This window comes from Streptopelia decaocto (genome assembly GCF_964273445.1).
Source record: "Streptopelia decaocto genome assembly, chromosome: 1".
Lineage (NCBI taxonomy): Eukaryota > Metazoa > Chordata > Aves > Columbiformes > Columbidae > Streptopelia > Streptopelia decaocto.
The window spans coordinates 105,005,124-105,025,679 of NC_138663.1; the positions used below are offsets into that span (position 1 = coordinate 105,005,124).

General features: G+C 45.7%; 1 protein-coding gene across 1 annotated transcript in view; it reads left to right on the plus strand.

Annotated features, from left to right (window-relative positions):
- The first annotated feature begins 1,126 nt into the window (after positions 1 to 1,126).
- The window catches only part of RAI2 (retinoic acid induced 2), a 47,743-nt gene continuing 28,313 nt past the window's right edge, over positions 1,127 to 20,556 (plus strand). The window contains exon 1 of the mRNA XM_082070239.1: positions 1,127 to 1,256. The gene's annotated coding sequence lies outside the window, so the exon portion shown is untranslated. The remainder of the gene's footprint in view (positions 1,257 to 20,556) is intronic.

Genomic DNA, 20,556 nt, shown 5'->3' on the forward strand with positions numbered 1-20,556 from the left:
CAAAACAAAACAAAAACCAAACCAAAACAAAAACAAAACAAAAAATCCAACTCGGAATAACAGTAGTGGATGTTAAATCCCGAGATGATACAAAATTCACTCTCAGGCAGCTTGACCTAAATTCCTATGGGCGAAGAGGAAGCCACATATTTGGAGCATTTGAAAGAAAACTAGACAAATGCCCATAAATTATCCTATGGGGGACATTCCTACTCTCTCTTGGAAGATGGATTAGGCAGATGACCTACTAAATATTTTTTTTTCCTTCTTTCACTAATTCCTACGATGTCATGAGTGTGCGTGTTTTACCCTTTCTTAAATCATAATCTGTTTGATCCAGCACCAGTCAAAGGTTTTGAAACACCCATTAAACCGCAAGAGGAAATCTCGAGCGGTTTGCTAATATCAACAGAAATCCAGATGGAATTACAATCATCTTTTATGTACATTTGAGGGCATATTATGTAATACTAGCCACGGATTTAGTTTAATGCACCACCACCTTCCAATAAGCTGCTGCCGACATTAATAGCGATTTGAAACCTCTGAAAAACTCTTTTGGCCTTCGACAGAATAATTTTAAAGCTCAGAGTCTGTGGGCAAGGGGCTTGGGATATTCGGAGTTTTATGGGAAAATGGGAAAAGTCTTATGGGAAAATGGGGGCAAGGGAGATCAAGGGTGGAAAAGACAGGGAAAAAGATTTAGAGAGAGGGGAAAGGGTCGGGGGATTTAAAAAAAAAAAAAAAGAAAGAAAAGGAAATTAGAAACGTGGTCAATCTGAGACAGCGGCAGAGGAGATAAGGTCGAGACTTCAAGCGAGGAGCAGGGAGCAAAAAAAATTCATGAGATGCATGAGATGTATTAAAAAGGATACGACGCTGCCCGCTGCAGCATCCTCCCGGGCCTTGGGGTTGTTCCCGAAAAGGCCGGGGCTGCTACCTGGTCCATACCGCACGCAACCCCCGCCGGTGCGCCACCTCCACCTCCACCCCGCCCCCACGGAGCCTCCGGCTCCGTGGGGGCGGGGGGGGCCCGCGCCGGCGCGGGGGGAGGAGCCAGCGGTGGTGGGCGGGGTCCAGGGTGGTCCAGCCCCGCCCCCCCCGTCGCCCCGCCCGGCGCGGGGGGGAGCGGGACGCGGTACCGGGCAGGGCAGGGCGGTGCGTCCCCGGCGGCAGCGGCCGAGGTTGACAGAGGCGGGTGGCTGCCGCGGTCCCCATGGAGCCCAGCTAGGGGACTGCCGCACCCTCCACCGGAGGTAGGTGCCGCCGAGCGGCTGCGCACCCACAGCCCCCCTGCGGGCGGAGCGGTGACAGGTTGGCCGGCGCGGCGGCGTTTTGCGGGAATCTCCCCTCCTTTCCCCCCCACCCCACTCCTTCCTTCCCACCCGCGACCGGGTTCTGCGGTACCGTGGGGAGGGCGGCGGCGCTTCCGCGGTTCCCCGCTTCGGCCCGTGACTATTGTTTCTGGTGGCGCCGAGCGGGCGTAGCGAGACCCCGGCGACGGCGGCGGCTTTGTGCGGGTTGTCCCGGCAGTGGGGCTGCGGCGGTGGTGGGGGGGGGCGCAGAGGACCGAGGCGGGGAGAGGGACGGGGCAAGACCGTGACCACACGGGCAGAAACAGCCTCCCCCGCCCCCCCCCTCTTCTTCTTCCTCCTCCTCTGCTGCTGCTGCCTGCGCAACTTCTCAAAAATCACGCCCGTGGGTGCGCGGGGAGGAGCGGCGTGTGCCGAGCCGAGGCATCGCCCCCCCCCGACCCCCATCCCTGCGCGGCTCGTGGGTGCTGCCCCACGGGGAAGCGAAACACGGCGGGTCACAGCGGCTTTAAGCACCCGCTCTAGAAGAAGTATATTAAAAATGTAGGGTGCGTTTCAAGATGGGCGGTAGCGGGGACGATTTGGGGTCCCTCTCGCAGCCGGTCACAAGCGAGGAGGAGGAGGAGGGAGGATTTACCCTTCCGAAGTTGAGGCAGAAAATTCCTGCCGCTGTCGCCCGGCGAAGGGAGCCAGGAGAATGAAGTGTCACCTGCATCCCCCTTAATGGCTTTTTCTGGATGAGGCTGTCGCGGGGCGTGGGTCATCTGCGTTCCGGGCGTGCGTGGCAGTGGGTGCCTCGGTGAAGTGTCGTGCCAGAGAAGTTCTGCATCCCTGCAGGGAGATGCTGCAGGGTGCGAGAGCCCTGTGCAGCAGTTGCAGGGCAGTTGTTTGCCTTGCCTCATTTTTCTTTTTTTTAGAGATTGGTTTGGCTTTGATTGTTGATGTTAGTTTTCTCGCATGCCATTCTCCATCAGAAGTCTTTTTAAAAAGATAATGCTTAAAATTCAGGATTCAAAATATAGATAGTCTAGTGGGGATGTATTGTTAAAGAGGAAAGAGTATTTGGTTGTCCATTAATTCTTCAGGTGTTTTCCGTTTAAACTTGATGAGGAAATATTTTTTCTAAGTAACCTTTCATGTCATTTTTCACTAGCAAATTGGTTTAACGTTTAAAGTAAAGATTTCATCACAAACATGGTACTGATTGGAGTGTTTCAGGCACAACTCTAGTATAGGATGGAAAATCAGCCCACTTCCATTTTTTTTAATATGTAAATTTGGAAAAGCTTTTCCTTCCTTTTCATGACTGTGAGTGGCCCTGGTTAGTCGGATGTAGCTCCAGTGACTAGTCCAGGGGGCTGCTGGTAGCCTGCATGTTTTCTTGCACAGCTCTGTTAGAGCAGCCTGTTCAGTTAATGCTCCCTCACTATTTTGTCCTTGGCATCTCTAATGAATTTTGTAGCATTTCTGTGATAAGCTCCAATGGGACTCTTGTGGAGATGCCGAAATCTCTTTCACCTTAAGAGATAACTGAAGCCCTATTTTGAGAGTGGATACCTGCTTGGATCAGCTCAAGAGTGATGCTGTGTTTCTGTCTATACATTCAATTTTGGAGGTGCTCCAGTAGCCAGAGCTGTCCAAGTCAGACTGGGAATCACCTCAGTGATGGATTTTGCAGGGTCCTGATGTCTTCCTACCAAAAATGCAAGTGATAAGCTTTTGCAACGCGTGTGGATGGCGTTGCAAGTGTGGGCTGGAGGACGGAGCTAGTCATGTAGCGGGCATGATGTGTGCGATGAGCAGGTCATGCTGAACACGCTACAACTTTGGGAAGCTGATGTTTGCTGTGCAGAGCCTGCAGCGGTGTGAATTACAGGGAAAAAATGCATTTGCATGTAACAAAGGCAGCTGGCTCATCTCCTGCATGAGGAACTAATTTTTTTTTCTTTTTTTTTTTTAGAAAATAAAAATCTGGCTCCCGTTTCTGCCTCTGCCACAAATTGCCGGTGTAGCTTTGGGCAAATCATTTAATGTTTCCGTGCCCCTACTCTCCTCTTCTTTTGCCCCTGACCCACCAAGGGCTTGCCCATACTGTGCTGTCAGTTCAGACCCTCACTCACACCCTTAACCTTCCCCACCTGCCTTGCGCACATCAGCCTGAATCCCACCATAGGTGGTACCTCACCGCTGCGAGGGGCTGCGGGTTTACGCTCAAATGCTGCTGCCTGAGCCAATAATACAGACATAGCAGGCTCTCACCACGATTCATCGGTCTCTAATCCTCTATCCCTCTTCTAATCCAGTCATTCTCTGCCGCTAATCAAATCGCCCGGCATCGCTCAAGCGGTGCTTGGCTGTACGCTCGCCCTCGTGTCGGCCGGCCGGCGTCAGGGCAGGGAAGTGGTGGCAGCAAAGACGAGCTCAGTATTGCCCGGGACAGAGACCGCCTGTCACTTGAGGTTTGTGGCATGAGAGAGAGAGAAAGCCCGGCGTGATTTAGAAATACAAATCATAGCTAGAGGGTAAATCGCAACAACATCACAGGAAAATGGCCAGAAAATGGCACCTCGGGCATTCCTGCGCAGCCAGCTGTGTGCACGTTGGGAGGGAACGGAGGTAGAAGGGTACAGCTCCCTCGGCGTAACAACAGCATTCTTATTTTAGCATGGAAGACAGCCAAAGATAAGGAGTGGTTGTCATCCGGCTGCTTGGAGGATTGAAAAAAAAAAGAAAAAAGAAAAAGAAAACCTGTGTGGAAATAGAAATATTTTGATGTAGGTACTAAAGGGGGGAAAAAAAAAGGCAGATAACCTTGCAAGTGATGGACTAGCCACATAAAGCTGGCAGTACAAGATTTTTCCCATAAAATCCAGAATGGTCCTAATTAAGCCCAGACCCTGTTAAATGACACATGGCTTTATTTATTTCAGATGTTTCTAGGTCCTAGAGATGGGGCCAAATGTGAAGAGTTTGATGTGGCAGATAGTTTAACCCCAATTACTTCTACATAAATCACATGATTGTTACAGGAGCCGAGTACCTCTGATGGGTGTCCCAGAGCTACAGATTAAAAATATATAGATATTAAAAAACAAACAAACAAACAAACCCCAAAAAACCAAAACAAAATAGGAAAAATCTGTGGCAGTGCAGGCGAGGGTTTAGGGGAGAGGGGTGGCCATCCTCTCTGTGGGCAGGAGGATGGGGATGCAGGAGCCGTGGCGGCACAGTGTGCCCACCGGTCTGTGTGCACAGGCGGCTGAAATGGTGGCTTTGTAGAGCGGGCAGCTGGAGAAAGGGAAGCAAAATGGGAGCCAACAAATATTCTCGTTATGAAACTGGGATGGATAGATGATTTATGTGGGTTCTTGACTTTTTTCTTTTTTTTTTTAAATATTATATTTTGAGCGGAAGGGATCGGTTGGCAGTATGTTGTTCTAGCCACGAATGGCTTTGTTTTGAGATCAGGCTGCGTTGGGTTACACTTCCAGAAACAGCATCTATAGAAAAACAGTACAGTAAAACGCTTTGCAGCGTTGCTTGGGTTTCATAGGCTGTCTTCAGGAAGAAGTAGTTTTCTTTTTTTTTTTTTTGTTTCCAAAGCCCTAAGCCTAAACTCTCCCAGCAGACTCTAGATTTTGAAAAGGCAGTGGCTGTATGAGAGGTCTTAGGCTCCAGAGGATCATTATTAACCTGTCTTGGTTCTCCTCGGGAATTTCTGTCCCTGGGTTTGCAATATTGCCCTTCCCAGGGCACTGAGCAGCTCTGTAAACAGGCCACTCTGTGGAGGAGCTGCTCTGCTGGGTGATTTGATGTTCCTTCTTAGTTTTGGCTTTCCTTTTTTCTTATGTATAGATATATATATCTATAGAGATATTTTTTTTTCCCCCAACAGGTGTATTCATTCTATCCTTTAACATGCAGAGCTGTGGTGGGCTTGAGTCTGGGGGGTCACGTCTGTGGAATTTTGCCAGTCCCATGGGTGGCCGGGTGTCCTGGGGGACCCTTGTGGCAGCTGCCGCTCCACACTCAGATGCTGGTTTTGGGTGCAAGTGACTGGATTCCTCTGAGCTGGAGCTCTGTCCAGTACCCTTTTAGTTTTGCTAGTTGATAGGGTATGTAGTTGTTTGGAAACGCTTCTTTGTGGTGTCAGATGTGGGACTAAATATACTCAAGAATTAACCAAAGAGCCTGTGACAGGTTTCCTGTCCCCTTCAGCCTCCTCATTAAAAAAAACGTCCTTCAGCTTAGTGGCTTCGAGGTCCCTGTATTGCTTGTGTTACCCTTAAAGCGGGTAGAGAGCAGCAGCCATGGTAGGCAGAAGGAAGGTGGCTGCTATTGGCTTGAAGAGCAAGCTGGACTTGGGTTTGGGTTCCCCACCATCTCTCCCATGGCAGGCACAAAGATCTCAGAACAAGCCCCAGGACTGACCACATCTATAAATGTCTTATCTTGTTATCTTTGAGCCAGTGATTGGGGGTGAGCTCTGACAGACAAGAGAAGTGAAGGAAGTTTGCTGTGACACCTCACTGAGCTTCACTGGGGCTGCTGAGGGCAGTCACCCCCATGAACATCCCAGCCAGTAGCTCCAAATTCAGTTGGTCGAGCCAGTTCAGAGGAGCAATATCTCCTCCAGCATCTGCATGTGTTTCAACCTTTTAATTATTTCTTTGCTTTAATTGTGGGATGGAAACAAAGACCTGGAACAAGTGCAGTGGCCACTGGGAGGGCCAAGAGGACAACGGCTCCAGCAGACAGCAAGTTCCTCATGGCAAAGCCAGGTTATTTGGAGGAGTGCAGGTCTTGCATTCGAGTGAAAAATAATTCATTAATGGCCAGAGAATAATCACTTTACTCCGAAAAGCCTCTCCAGCTGCATTGCACCAACTGTTCTTTTTCAGCCTCTGAATCCTTAATGACAGTAGCAGCTAATTTCTTTTTCTGTGTTTTTCTAGCTGCAGTGTCCTATTTTCTCTGAGTTTATTGAGGAAATAATAGAAGTAATTACAGAGCTACTTGTCACCTTTCAGAGAAGAAAACTCCTTGGTTGAAGGGCCAAGTTAGTTACTTGGTGACCGACTCAGACAATAGAAACTTTTTGTAGCTCATCAGTTATTCATCTCTGCTTAGTGAATCAACTAATTAGCTGGAGGAGTGTTACTTTTAGTCCATGAATATCTGAACATGGTGAATAACACCAGTCACAAACAGTACGACAATGGCACATGTGCATTCTGTTGCAGGCAAGCAAAAATGCCAAAATATGGGATCAGGAATGGCAAAGTGAGATACATATATTAATTTTTTTTTTTAATTAGTTGTCTTTGAAAACTTATGTGACAATTCTGCACAAAAAGATCCTTGTCTTAAAAGAGTAATTAGATGGTTCTTTGGTTAAAGAAAAGACATGGAAGAGCATTGAACTAGATGATGCAGAAGGGGAGATGAGGAGAATGGAAGACGTGGAAAACTAAAGTGAAGTGTGAAGTATTTTTGTGTGTGTATGATATGCCCCACAGAAAGGTGGGGGAAGAAGGCTGCTGCCTGGTGCTGCCTTAGGCCTCACTCTCCAGGCTGTGGCCTGGGGGAGAGTTTTCCCCAAGCTCTGTGGTTCAGAGGGCTCCACCCAGAAAATTAGTGGAGACATGAGTCCGTAGCTCCAGAGGGTCTCCTGGTTTGACAGCAAAGGGTCCCTTTGGCATAGAATACTGGAGAGAGCATGTAGTGTGTAGGTATAAATAATTATATATATATATATACATGTATATACAGAGACAGGCACATGCAGGCATGCTTGTACAAATGTATCCTAGAAGAAGGAGGGCACATAAAGCCTTCTTGTAGCTGTGACTTGCACTTGATTCATCTCTGGATGGGATTACCTCTCACCATTTCGCTACAGGAGGACATATGTATAGTTAGGATGGATTCACAAGGCTTCTGTGATGGAAGAAGCTGGGCTCTGTGTTACCACTCTTCCGCGTTGTACATGCAGGATACGTGAAAGGGTGGTGTTCTCTGGTGGGACTGGTGGTGCCAAGCTCAGTGTGTCACCTCTCCCCCCACCATTGCATCTAAACAGGTGTTTGGTTTGCAGGAGACTGTTTGGCCACACTCCAATTGTGCTGGAACCAAAGTAATGTTGGTAGGTGGAAGCAAGCAGTTGCAACTCATTGAAGGAATGCATCTGCCTTTGGTTTGGTTTGGGTTTGGCATTCAGGTCCTTGTGTGGTGGGTTTTTTTTTCTGCTTTTTTTTTTTTGTGTGTGCGTGTGTTGTTGTTTTGAGGGAGTTTGTTTGTTTTGATGCTCAGGTAGTAGCTTTCCCATATGTGTTTAGCCATGAAACCCTCACTTGTCTTTTAGGACACATCCTGGCTGTCACCATAGCTTTCTCTCTTCTAAAGGAGATTATTCAATTGACGGGCCTAGGCCTGGATGCCATCAGATACTACAGAGAAGAAAGTGAAAGCAACGTATGGCTGTGTGCCATGGATCCCCACGTTCACAGCATGTAACTGCAGAGCTGTGCAGTGACCATCCCACAGAATCACAGGATGGTTGGGGTTGAAAGGGACCTCTGGAGATCATCTAGTTAAAGCTACCTCCTAAAGCAGGTTCACCAGAGCAGATCGCACAGGAACATGTCCAGGCGAGTTCTGAATGTCTCCAGAGAAGAAGACTCCACACCATCTCTGGGCAGCCTGTTCCAGTGCTCTGTTACCCTCAAAGTAAAGAAGTTTCTCCTCATACTCAGGTGGAACCTCCTGTGCTTCAGTCTGTGCGTGTTGCCCCTCATCCTGTCATTGGGCACCACTGAATGGAGTATGGTCTCATCCTCTTGACACCCACTCTTGAGATATTTATAAGCATTGATGAGATCCACTCTCAGCCTTCTCTGCTCCAGGCTGAACAGACCCAGCTCTCTCAGTTTCTCTTCATAGGAAAGGTGCTCCAGACCCCTAATCATCTTCATAGCCTGCTGCTGGACTCCCTCCAGTAATTGCTTGTCCTTAAACTGGGGAGACCAGAATTGGACACAGTACTTCAGATTTGGCCTCACCAGGGCAGAGTAGAGGAGGAGGATAAACTCCCTCAACCTGCTGGTCACACTTTTCCTAATGCACCACAGTATACCGTTGGCCTTCTTGGCCGCAAGGGCACGTTGCTGGCTCATGGTCAACCTGTTCTCAACCAGGACTCCCAGGTCCCTCTCCGCAATGCAGCTTTCCAGCAGGTGATCCCCTAACCTGTACTGCTGCCTGGGATTATTCCTCCCCAGATGCAAGACCCTACACTTGCCCTTGTTGAATTTCATCACGTTCTTCCCTGCCCAGTCCTCCATCCTGTCCAGGTCTTGCTGAATGGCAGCACAGCCTTCTGGTGTATCAACCTTTCCTCCCAGTTTCATGTCATCAGCAAACTTGCTGAGGGTGCACTCGGTCTCTTCATCCAGGTATTGGTGAACAGGTTGAACAAAACTGGACTTAGTAATGACTCCTGGGGAACTTCACTAACTACAGGCCTCCAAACAGGCTCTGCACCATTGATCACAACCCTCTGAGCTCTGCCAGCCAGCCAGTTCATGATCCCTCTCACCATGCATTCATCCAGCCCGTACTTCCTGAGCTTGTCTGTGAGGAGGTTGTGAGAGACGGTGTCAAAAGCCTTGCTGAAGTCAAGGTAGACAATGTCCACTGCTCTTCCCTTGTCTACCCAGCCAGTCATGTCAGCATAGAGGGCTATCACATTGGTCCCCCAGAGTACAGCCTCCACTTGAAACGGTTAAGTCAAAAGAAGAGGTGGACGCCATTGATCGTGAACAGGCTCCAGACATCTTAGATTTGCTTTGGTTATTGCAGAGGCTGGTGAACACTCTCACTTCTCATTTGCTTTCCAGTGGGACTGAAGAGCTCTTTCCTTTGAAGCATAAAGGCCCAAATATTTTGGGACCTGCTGCTTCTGAAACAAGTTTCATTGAGAAGAGGTGCCACTGCATTTCCAAGGAGCTGAAGTTCTCAAGCTAGCAACCTTTTATTTTTAAAAAGGAAGTAGGTGTTTTTATTAGAGTTTCCTGTTTTGAACTCTTTGGTTAAAGGGTATGAAGTGGTCGGAGGTGAAAGAGTTACCATTTAGGTCAAGGTTGTCTTTTTGTATTTTCATTTGTGTACACAGTGCACAGATATGAATTATTTTCATATTTATATTATGTTTTTTATTTGTGTAATTTTTTCCGGTTTTATTTAAGGCTGCTACTTGAAGGAAGACTGAATAAGGTTTCCTGTCAGGAATGGTTTAGATATATCTGGTCCTGCCTGGGGCAGAGGAATGGGTTGGGCGACTTCTCAAGGTCCTTTTCAAGACCTTTTCTGTGGTTTTAGGCAGTTACCCAGCAAAATAAATTTGTAGTAGGTTGTGCTGGTTATGCTGATAGGGTTTTGCTATAGCATTTATCGTGGATATTTGTTTGAAAAGGAAATAATAGCTAATTGTGGCATAGTTACTGGTGGTGCTTTGGACAAACATTTCTTAAAATTAAAGAGGAAAACAACTGATGTTACATTTTTAGACTAGCATCGTGTTATGGCTGTGATTAATTTTTCCAGGAGCTTTGTGTTTTTTATATCTGCGTAAGTGTATTAACATTTTAAAAGGTCAAAGGTAAGCTCTAAAATGGATGCCAAATTAAGATGGATGGGAGGAAAATGACATTTACTTCTTGTTACTGCACATTGTTTGAATTTGACCAAAGGCAAAACCAAAACAAAGAACAGCCCCCACCCCTTACACACATATGAATGCATGCATATGTGCATTAACAGACAGCCATGTTCCCAACACCTGCCTTCACTGCACACCTGGTCCAGGAAAACCTTATTCATCTAGGCAAATCATCATCCTAACAAAATCAGTAGTCTGATGTCTTCATTTCCAGACAGCTTAAGTATCCCTTTGCAAAACATCTCGTTTAACTAGTGTGAGTGGACTCTGTAAATAAAAGTAGCTAAAATATTTATATTAGGAAAATATGTCTAATGGGAACCATAACCACGTTATCATTTCCTGCCCTTGCTGGGTTTGAGATGATGACTTCATCAGGGAAGGGACTGTACCCTCATCCCTGTTCATGCGGTTCCTGGCACATCAAGTCCTTCTGAAAACAGAAGATAAAGTGTGGTGGGAACGATGCCTTTGCTTGTAGTGGGAAGGGTGGCCAGTCCCAGATGAAAGCAAGGCTTTAGCAGAGCTGCTCTGTGAACATACCAGTGTACAACAACTTTGGTTTTGGAGAAAGCAGCAAAGCTTGAGAGAAGGACTGAATCTGATTTATGTCCTTGGTTTCCACTTTTCCCCTGAAGCAACAATGGGGAACTAGGCCAGCGATGTCCACCCTATGCCTCGGGAATCATAGCCACTGTCTCCTTTGAGGGACCCGGAGCCTGTCTTTGTGGATGTTGTTTCACAAGACAGATTCACTCCCATTGCTTTATGACACTTACTAATCCAAGTTTTGTTAGGAAAAAATGGGATAAAAAAAAAAATTCTTCAAGTCCTCCTTCCCAGTGGTGTTTGGTGGTTCATCAGAGACGATTCAGGATGCCTCCTGCAGCAGCCTCCAGCTGCCCTAGACCCCTGCTGCACCACAAAGCACATCCTGACCTCGGGCAGACCACAGAGGCTGTGCCGGGGTCCATTCTGACTTTTTGTTATTTTTTTAATAGACAATTGTAAATTGTTACAGCTGTAGAAGATCCAAGCTGGTCACTTCATCCAGACCTGGGAGCTCAGTACAGTTCCTCAGGTCTGTGGACAGTTTTAGCCTCTTCCTTGAGGCATGCATGCACCTCCTTCCCACCTGAAACTCAACTGAAGTGTTCCCTGAAGCCCAGGAGAAGGAAGACATTTTGGTGCAGGCAGCTGAACCCTCTCTCGCAGGGACAGAGGCAGCCCTGCCTCTGAGAGAGGAGGGAGCATCCTGTGGTGCCTGGGGTACTGGCATCACGTTTCCCCTGAGGCTTCACCAACCCTGTTCTTCTGCAGCCTGATCACTTTGGATTTGGTCTTTTTTTTTCTTGTTTTTAATGTTTTCACTAACTTTCCTGAGATGAGAACTGTCTCTTCCCAAAACCAGGAGCCAAATACCGACCTCATCGCCTATCAGTTCAAAATAGCATGGGTGTAAGAGGGGTGCAGCTTCAGCCTGGTATCATGATAACCAAGCAAAGGTAATGCTGCTGTTCCCATAGCTGTGCCTCCCCAGCACGCTTGGGCAGGCAACATGCCAGCCCTGCGCGACAGCGGAGAGCTCTAAGATCCCCCTCAAGCTCCCAGGACTGTGGGCTGCCCAAAATACAGCCCCACAGTGGCTTCCTCGAGGGAGAAAGCTGCTGTGCTCAACCCCTGCCCTATGCAAGGGCCCAAGATGTGCCCAAGGTTAGAATAAGGGGATGGTCAAATCCTTCCCTCCTTCCACTCAAAAGCAGCAAGCTCTCCTAAGCATCCCTTTCTGGGTCCTGAAAATGTGTGCCTGACAAAAAAAGAAAAAAAAAAGGGGGGGGGGGGGGAGGGAAAAATGTCAAATGCTCAAATGCTTTGTTCCAATGTGAAAATGTATTTTTCATTTCAAACTGAATGGGTTCTTTCAAGGCTTCACTGCCCTCCAAGTGGAACAAACAAAACAGTTTTATTTTTTCATTTTACCAAAAGAGAAAAATTCAGTTCTTAAATTGCTCAGCCCAAACATTTCTTTTTAATTTTTTTCCCCCCCTCAGCCTGGCCACCATAGCAAACAATTTCATTATTTGCATAGCTCTAATTGCAGTGATTAAACAAACACAGCAAATGCTGACCCTTCACAGAGCCTCAGTTGCAACCCCACAGCCAACTCGGTCTGTATTTTGTCAGTGAAAAGGGAGATCGGAGCGGCTTTGTGCTGAAGTGAAAAGAAATTATTGACTTCTTTTCTATTTATTTTTTTTTTTTAAACTGATACGCTGTCAGTTTAGAGCAAGAATAATTTTACCTGTTCTCTTGCTGGCAAGCTGAGAGGTATCACCAAAATTGTGAACCTGGTGCAGTTTCAAAAGCATTTCGATTTTGAATGTCTTATTTTTAAGTTGCAGTCTCTGATGCTGTTATTAGAATCACGTGTAGGGTTGATATTCTGTTAGTGATACCAATAGTAACATAAAGGACTGAGAAACAAACATCTACATTTTTTTTTTTGTTGTTGTGAAGATGACAGGTACCCAAAGACAGGGTTAAGGAAGATTTCATCTGGCTGCAGTTCCATCAAATAGGAACAAATAATTTTTTGGACATTTTTTAATGACATTTATTTATAGCAGGTAGCACACAGGCGGCTGCTATTTCTCAGCGTGCTGGAAGAATGTTCTCCAGATGGTGCTTACTGTTTATGCTTTTATTCACTTCGCTTGAACACAGCAGCACTCTACACAAAACATGGAAAATTGGAAAATAAAAACAATTATGTTTTTACAAAGTGCCATGTGATTTGCTGAAATGTCTTAGCTGACTGATGAGCGATGCTTGGAGGCAGCGTGGGGGATCGCGCCTGTCACAAAAACCCTGTGCCCGAGTCCCAACATGGGTGACAGGAATCAGCCCAGTTTGAGAGGGACTCGCCTTTCCCTCCTCAAAAACTGGGTTTCAGCAGGACTGCTAATCCTGCCCTCCTGTCTGTGCCTCTTCTGCCTCCCCTTTTCCCCACAGAGGTTTGAGTACATGTAGAAAAGGGGTTATAATGGCAATATTTTTGTCGGGTTTTCTGTGGCTGTGCTGCCCCAAGGTGGGAGAGACACGAGACAAAGCATTTCGTAGGCCTCACCTGTGCCATCGCCTTTCCTTCGACTTCTAATCGCAGTGAAAAATGAAATATTAGGGCCTTTGGCTGGTCCAGGTGAAAGCAATAGCAAAAGTCAAGACTGGTATCCAAAGGGACTGGCATGGTCCATGATTTTTGATCATTACAGTGGTGGAAATACGTATCCAAATGGTGGGCACACTATTGTAGGCTTTTGTTAGGCAGCTTCTGAAGGACAACTCACACAAAATATTTCAAGCTCTAAATAAAAGACTGTAATCTAAAGAACTTTTTTCAATAACAATACATGGGAAAATTTTGAAATTAATTCTTTCAATTTAATTTTAAAAAAAAGGCAATTATCAAAATGGATACCAACAAGTGGGAAATAAACTATTTTTAATTTTTGAAATATATTTATTATATATACACACACATATCTATTTAAAAAAAAATATATTTCTGGCTCCTACTAAAAAAAAAAAAAAAGAGAAAACAACAAACCCACAGCACTTGAGGACAATTTTTCAAATAGCAAAAACCGTATCAAGTTTAAACTTTCAAATGGAACACGATAATTATTTCTTTGTAAACCCAAGCCTTCAGATTCCTTTAAAATCTAGTTTAAAGCCAACAATACTTGTAGTGAAATTAAATTTCAAGAAATTAATGTATAAACAGTTGTTCAACCAGTTTGGGGGATTTCTTCACTAAATGGGCAGCGCTGCACAGTGCTTCAGTTTCTCTCCCTTGCCCATGACCCAAGAGACAGCCCCTTTTCTAAGCAGAATTCTTGCTACATCAGCTCCATGCTGTTTATCTCTCGTTGCTCCCTTGGCAGTTATTATTTCTTAATGTGTTAATTGTAGTTCCTGGACCCTTGTGTGTGAGCGTGTGTAATGTTCACGGTAATGATGCCGACACGTTCTCTAGTTCCTGGAATTGCAGAGAGAAAATCTTACATACAATCTGGGCACAGAGCATCCAGTAAGAGAAACCAATTACAAGAATTCAAATAGCATAAAAAGAATAAAGTGCATAACTGGGGAGAGTAGACACTGGGTTGAGGTGGGTTTTTTTTTTTTGCATATTCATTTATGATTCCTTCGATCGCTCTTGCTTTGTGTGATATATATATTTTTTAATTAAATCTTGAATTATGTCACTTGCTTTCCACCTTTTAGCAGTATTTCACAGTAAATTCATTCCTAATAGCAAGTAGTCAGGGGTAAGGAATGGCTTTGCTGAATGATGAGGACTGTTAATTATTAAAAAGAAACCTATGGATTTAAAACAAATTAGACCTCATTAAGCCTAGGTCTGTTTCCACACAGACTAGCTGACATGAAAAAGCCCATCTACGAGCACGGAAAATTGCACTTTTCAGCTGACGTCCCCAGCAGAGATGCGCCTGGGCTGGCACGGACGGCATTCACTCTTCTGGTTTGTATCAGAGATCCCCAGTCTCCAATCTCAATGCAAAGCCTGTGGCTTTCCTGGATCTTTCTCATTTTTCTTCCATCTCTCCTGTCACTCGCAGCCACCCCCTGTGGTGCCACCCGGGCCCACATGCACGTGGGAGTCCCACCTCGCTGGGGGAGGTGGCTGCTGGCCACCAGCGGCCGGTGTCCACCTGGACGGATGGGTGGATGGATGGGATGGATAGGCAACCCAGCTCCTGGATGCTAAGCCCAGCCAAACTGATGGGCTCCTCCGGGCTTAGCGAAAGAGGAAATATAGGAAAACTCCTTTTCTCTTCCTTTATTTTTTGAGAGGAGGGAGATCTTTGAATGCTACCGTGGGGCTATTGCCATGGCCGGGCTGACAAACTCTGTAGGATAGATCTACTTATTTACAGAGATGGGATTTTTTTCATTTGCTTGTGTTGTTTTTTGTTTTTGTTATCCAAACTTGGCTGACTCTTAAGTTGTTTGTATTCAGAGGCTTTCTTCACAGAAAATCTAAAGGTCTGCAGTGATTATTGGAGACCATACACTCAAAGCTATGAAGCTGTGGCATGTTTTAACCTGCTTTTCTGAAATTTTTTTGAGGCAATGAATGAGTGCATCTGCCGGAGAATCCTAATAAGGAGAGTGAAAGGTGGCCTATAATGAGCATTTTAATTGTACATTCGCAGGGATGCCATGTATGGACTTTGCTGTCTGGCTGAGACATCCCCTAGATCTTCTCTGGCATTACAGGCAGTGACATACTCGTATAGGGAGAAGAAACGCCCATACTGCTGGCTGGAAATCAGCAATAACATTTTGACATCTGTGCAACAGTTTAAAATGAATTATTCAGCACATAGATCGTGCTGTTTGAGCAGCCAGCACATCTCTGCCCATTTACTACTGTCAGTCCGTGGTGGAGATATCAGTGATGCCAGTGGAACTGAGCACATGGACTGTGGGTAGGTTTTGGCCCATAGCCTTGAACAGCATTTGACAGCACCCCTGCAGAATATGATAGGAATAATCTGCTTTGCCACCAGCAAAAGACCGAAAGACAATGCCAGTCTGTTTCTTCTCTTAGAGTGCTTCAAACATGTGTGGAAAAAAGACCTTAAGAATTAAAGAAATCATTAATCGTTTGACTGTTGAAGTTGTGCTTTAAAGAGTGAAACTTGCATGTGATTTTGATGAAATCTCCAGAAGCCCTGAGCATCTGTTTGCCTACTGGGAGTAGACCCAGAGCACAAACTGGCAGCAGGTCCAGGCCAGTCTCCAGCTTCTGCCAAGTCAGAGGGTTAAAGTAAAGCAGTAGCTAATTCCTATCAGCAAACAAAATTAATGAGATTCACAATGTAAGCAGCATCAAGTTTGGGAAAAAAACAAGCCGAACTGCTGTAAGAATGAGCTTTGTGCTAACTGCAGATGGGGAAGTGGGAGGAAATGTAGATTAGCTAAACACCAGCAAAACCAGGTCTGCTCAAAGCAGGTATTCAGGAGAGAAGGTGGACATTTATCATGTATTTAGCTTCCTAATTCAGCAAGGTCATTTGAATTAAAGCAGTGTATGTGTAGTGAGAGTCTAACATCTGTTATTACATGGGACGCCTGTTCCCTGTGGCTGCAGATTGGATATAAATGCAGAACACAGTATGGAAATGTGCTGTACTATGGGTTATTGTTATTTCTTCACATTCCTTTATGGACTATGTTATAGCTGCCCTTGGATGCTTCTCTAGCAGGCAAAAATTTGGGAGTAGTTAAATAACACTGCAGTATGCAGCAGTATCACCTGCCCATAGTTGTCTGTGTTCTTTAAGTGGCCAACCAAAAATCCAGCCTGCCCCAATTCCAACCTGCTCTTCCATTTACATGTAGTGAATAATACCCCACAGTGGAAGCAGCCCAGTGCTGTACTTGGAAAGGCAAGACATATTATCTGGGTAACTATAAAACAAATGGCTAGTATACATGAAAGTTCTTGTGCAAGAAAACACCTCTATTGAGAAAAGACACTTAAGCACATAATGAAAGTTAAGCAAATCCTTATGTCTCACTGAAGTCGGTAGAATTTAAGCGTATAGTTAAAGCTTATGTGCAATAAGGGCATATGCTCTGATAATAACACTGTAGCCGTAAGATTTTTGAACCCCTGTGTGTATGTATAGCTTTATTTTCAGAGTCCCCAAGAGCTTTGCAGTTAGCAGAAAGACATGTAATCGTGATAAATACCATGCAGCTCCGGATACTCAGGTGCAGTGCTTCAGCGGGAGGTGGGACCTGGCTTCCTCAGCCGGTCCCTGACAAGAGCAGCTCTGCAGCTGATGCTGCTGCAGCTGCCTGCGAGCTGGAGTCTGTGTCCTTGGCACAGGCAGCACCACCACAGTGTGGGTACACGTGTGTGTATGGCGGTTTTGTAGCAGCTGAAAGTCCGTTCTGGCTTTTGTAGGGCTGCTGCTGTCACCAAAGTGTCTGAACCTCCCTGCTGCCTTTGATCTGTTCACCATCACTGCATGCCCCTGGGGCAGGAGGATATTATCACCTTTGGGCAGCGACTAAGAGGAGGCACAGAGAGATGCTGAGACCGATTTTGAAAGTTATTTTCATGTTATTCATGAGAAAGTTATTCTCATGCATATTTTCACATGCAGAGATGTCCCCACAGGCATTTTTCCAAACCTCCTGTCTGTGTAGTCTGGACTCTGCAGTTATAGGGCAGCTGTTGTGCAGGGGCACGAATGTGCATCTCCCCCATCCTGGAGCAAAGGGTCACACCTTGCTAGTGTAGGGGTGCGGTGGAGTGGGGAGGGGTGTGTGTGCAGAAGACCGAAAAAAAGAGGTGGAGGATAAATAGCCGAAGTAATATATGTTTGAGGGTGAAGAAAGCTACCTGGTTTTATTGCCACTTGATGGGAAGGCTGTGTGTAGCTTGTGAGCATCCATTAATTAGTGATGCAATTCCTCTGTGCTGGTATCAATAAAACCTTAATAAGTACATGATAGCAGCCTGCAATTGCTTGCTTTTTTCCACATCCCCTTGTGAGGAAGTGTGGATATCAGTGCAGCTGTGCACTGTATACATTGTATATGTGCTGTGGCTGCTTACATAAGACAGGGGCAGCAAACTCATTTAGCGGCTAGTTACCTCGCATGTGATTTTTTTCTAAGCATTTATAGAAGGATCTTTGATACGCAGCACCCACTCACGTGCACAAAATAACTGACGTTGTTTTTCTTCCTTTTGCTGAGATGTGCTAATTCTTAAAATGGCTCCTGAGCAGGCACTCCTAGGTGCCTGTAGTGACTGCAGCCTGATGGGTTAGCAACAACAACAAAACCAGCTCTCCTTCATTTCCTTTATATGCACATAGTACAGCTTTCCAAACAGCGCATCAAACGCTGCCGGCTGGAAATTTCCAGGCCTGTTTCCTGCCTGGTGCATGCTCATAAAGGAAGATTGTCTGAACAGTCCATAGCTGCAGTACTGCAGAAAGTCAATAAAGAGCTGACCACCTCACCTCTATCAAAAGCAGTTGAGAAGCCTCGCCTCATCTGCCTTATTAAAACCACACTTGACTCCCGCAGAGAAATCTAGCTGGGAACCTGCAAGAGGAGGGATAAAAAAGAGGAGGCTGAAATTGCAGTGAGTATTCTACAGCAAGGACTTGCAGTAAGGTTAAAGAGTGCTTATTGTAAAATAAACCCAAAAGGCAGCTTCATTAAAGCAAGGAAAATGCCTGCATTTAATGCAATAAACTTCTGACTCTCCCACATACACTACAGCACAGAGATGAGATGATTAGTTGTTGCAGCAACGAGCAGATATAAGTAGCTCCCTAATGGGTTTGTATTTTGAATTCAAATATGTATATGCATGTGTATGTGTGTGTGTCTATGTACTTAATCTTTGCAAGAAAGGCATGATGTAGAAATAGATGTAAGAGGTAGAATTTATACTGCAAAATGTATTTTAGAATGTGTTTGAAAAGATGCTTTATTTTTTCTTTCCCTTATGTAAGAGTAATTGATTGAATGTTTGCCAAGCTTTCAGTAGTATCCATTTGGGAATGGATATCCACCTTCCCCAGGCCTCCCAGCTTTTTCTCACCTTAAGATGACAAAACAGAGAACTTTAACAGAAAGATCATTGCTTTAGCTTAATATTGTAAGATTTCAGAGATTGAATTTTCTGATAGTAATGAAATGAACCCTGAGTTGTGCCATGAATTTGATTGCAGTTAATTTGATTTTTTTAGATGCTCAACAAAGCTAGCCCATTAGCTTTAACCTCACATACTTTGGATTTGTACAAAGTGGTATTTTTTTATATATATGCATATACATAATATGAAAATCTCTCTCTGGTAATGCAGTTGTTTGTAACAATTACTGTCAATGAGCAGTGACTAACTATAGCACTGCTGGACGTGGTATCCGGTGTGTTGCTGACAAGTAATCCCACTACGTTTATTGCTTGGGTGGTATGGGGTTAGTTTTCCTTTTCACCAGGAAAAATACAGCTGAATATATCAAGCAGGACAGACATGTAAACTTCGTCCTGCAGCTTTTTCCAGTTCTCACTGATCTTAATGAGACTAGTCATATGAATAGGAGCGACTCTTGTCAGAAAGGATTTTTTTGCTGAAACTCAGCATTTTTATTTATTTGATCTGCCTCTACAGACTTCAGAGTGAAAGTGCTCCTCATGGTAGTATTTGCCAAGAGGCAACAACTGTGGAGTGGGGTGGTCCCAGTGTCTGCCCTTTTCTCTTTACACAGTTTATTCTTGGTCAGCAGTTAATAAGATGGTGGAACATGGCCTTTTATTTATTTTTATATATATATATATATATGTATATATAAGTAATAGCAGCTTCAGATAAGAAAGTATTTGGTGATGTCAGAAAACTAATAGCACAAGGTTACAGATAGCTGGGAATAGTGTTAAGGAGTTGATTGTGTGTGGGAAAAAAAGGAGGGAGATTCTGCAACTCGTAGGAGATTGGTCACTATGAGAAAAAAAAATAACAGGGCATGAGGTTTCCAGAACAAGGGAGAAATGAGACCAGGGAGGGGGAAGATGAATGGCGGGGGCACACAAGTTGGGAGTGATGCAGAAAGTTTTCCAGGCGATGGGCAAAGGTTGAGCTGCAAAGGAGATAACTGCCGTGAGCTGCTCCTGGGAGGTCCTGTAAGCGGGGGAGTGCGAAATCTCAACAGAAGTCAGGGGATATATGACTTAGAGACGTGTGGGAGGGAAAGTGCCCATAGATGGGAAGAGGGTTGGACACATGGCTGGAGACAAGGCGTTTTGTCTGGATCTGTGCCACCAAAGAACACGTCAGGCACTTGTGAAGCCAAGAGCCAGGCTGCCTTCCTCCAGCTCCAGCAAACCTTCTGGAAGGTCATCTCCTGGCCTCATTGCAGAGAGGCCCAGGATAGCTCTGCTCCTCACTTGGGATGCTTCTGCCTGTATCCCATGGAGGGCTCCTGACAGGCACAGCCAGCTGCCTACAGGAGCGAGACAAGGGCAAGTGCTGGTCCCCGCTTGTCTGCCCAAAGCATGAGTGCATCTAGCCTGGGGAAGAGCTGGGCACTCGTGCTGGCAGTGACCCAACAGGTCCCCAGGGTGAGGAGCTGAGTACCAGGGAGCACCACGGCAGGGAGCTGCCCTCCTCTGGAAGGATGCTCATGTGCCCACGCCTCTGTAGCATCTTCTCAGGCCCTACTGAGCCAGAGTCCAGGTGTCTGCCTTGCCTACTACAAGGCAAGGAGAGGTTTTGTTACTCCTGATTTACTATTTTGTGGGCTTTGGGTTTGTTTTTTTAATTCTTCTCTTTCCCTCATACTGCTTTTGGTGGACCAGTCTGAAGGCAAGGTGCCCAGTTATTTTGGCAGGCATTGGGCAAACCCATTCAGCAGCAGAGGAAGGGCAGAAAAACATTGGCTAGAAAGCACTGACCTTCTCTC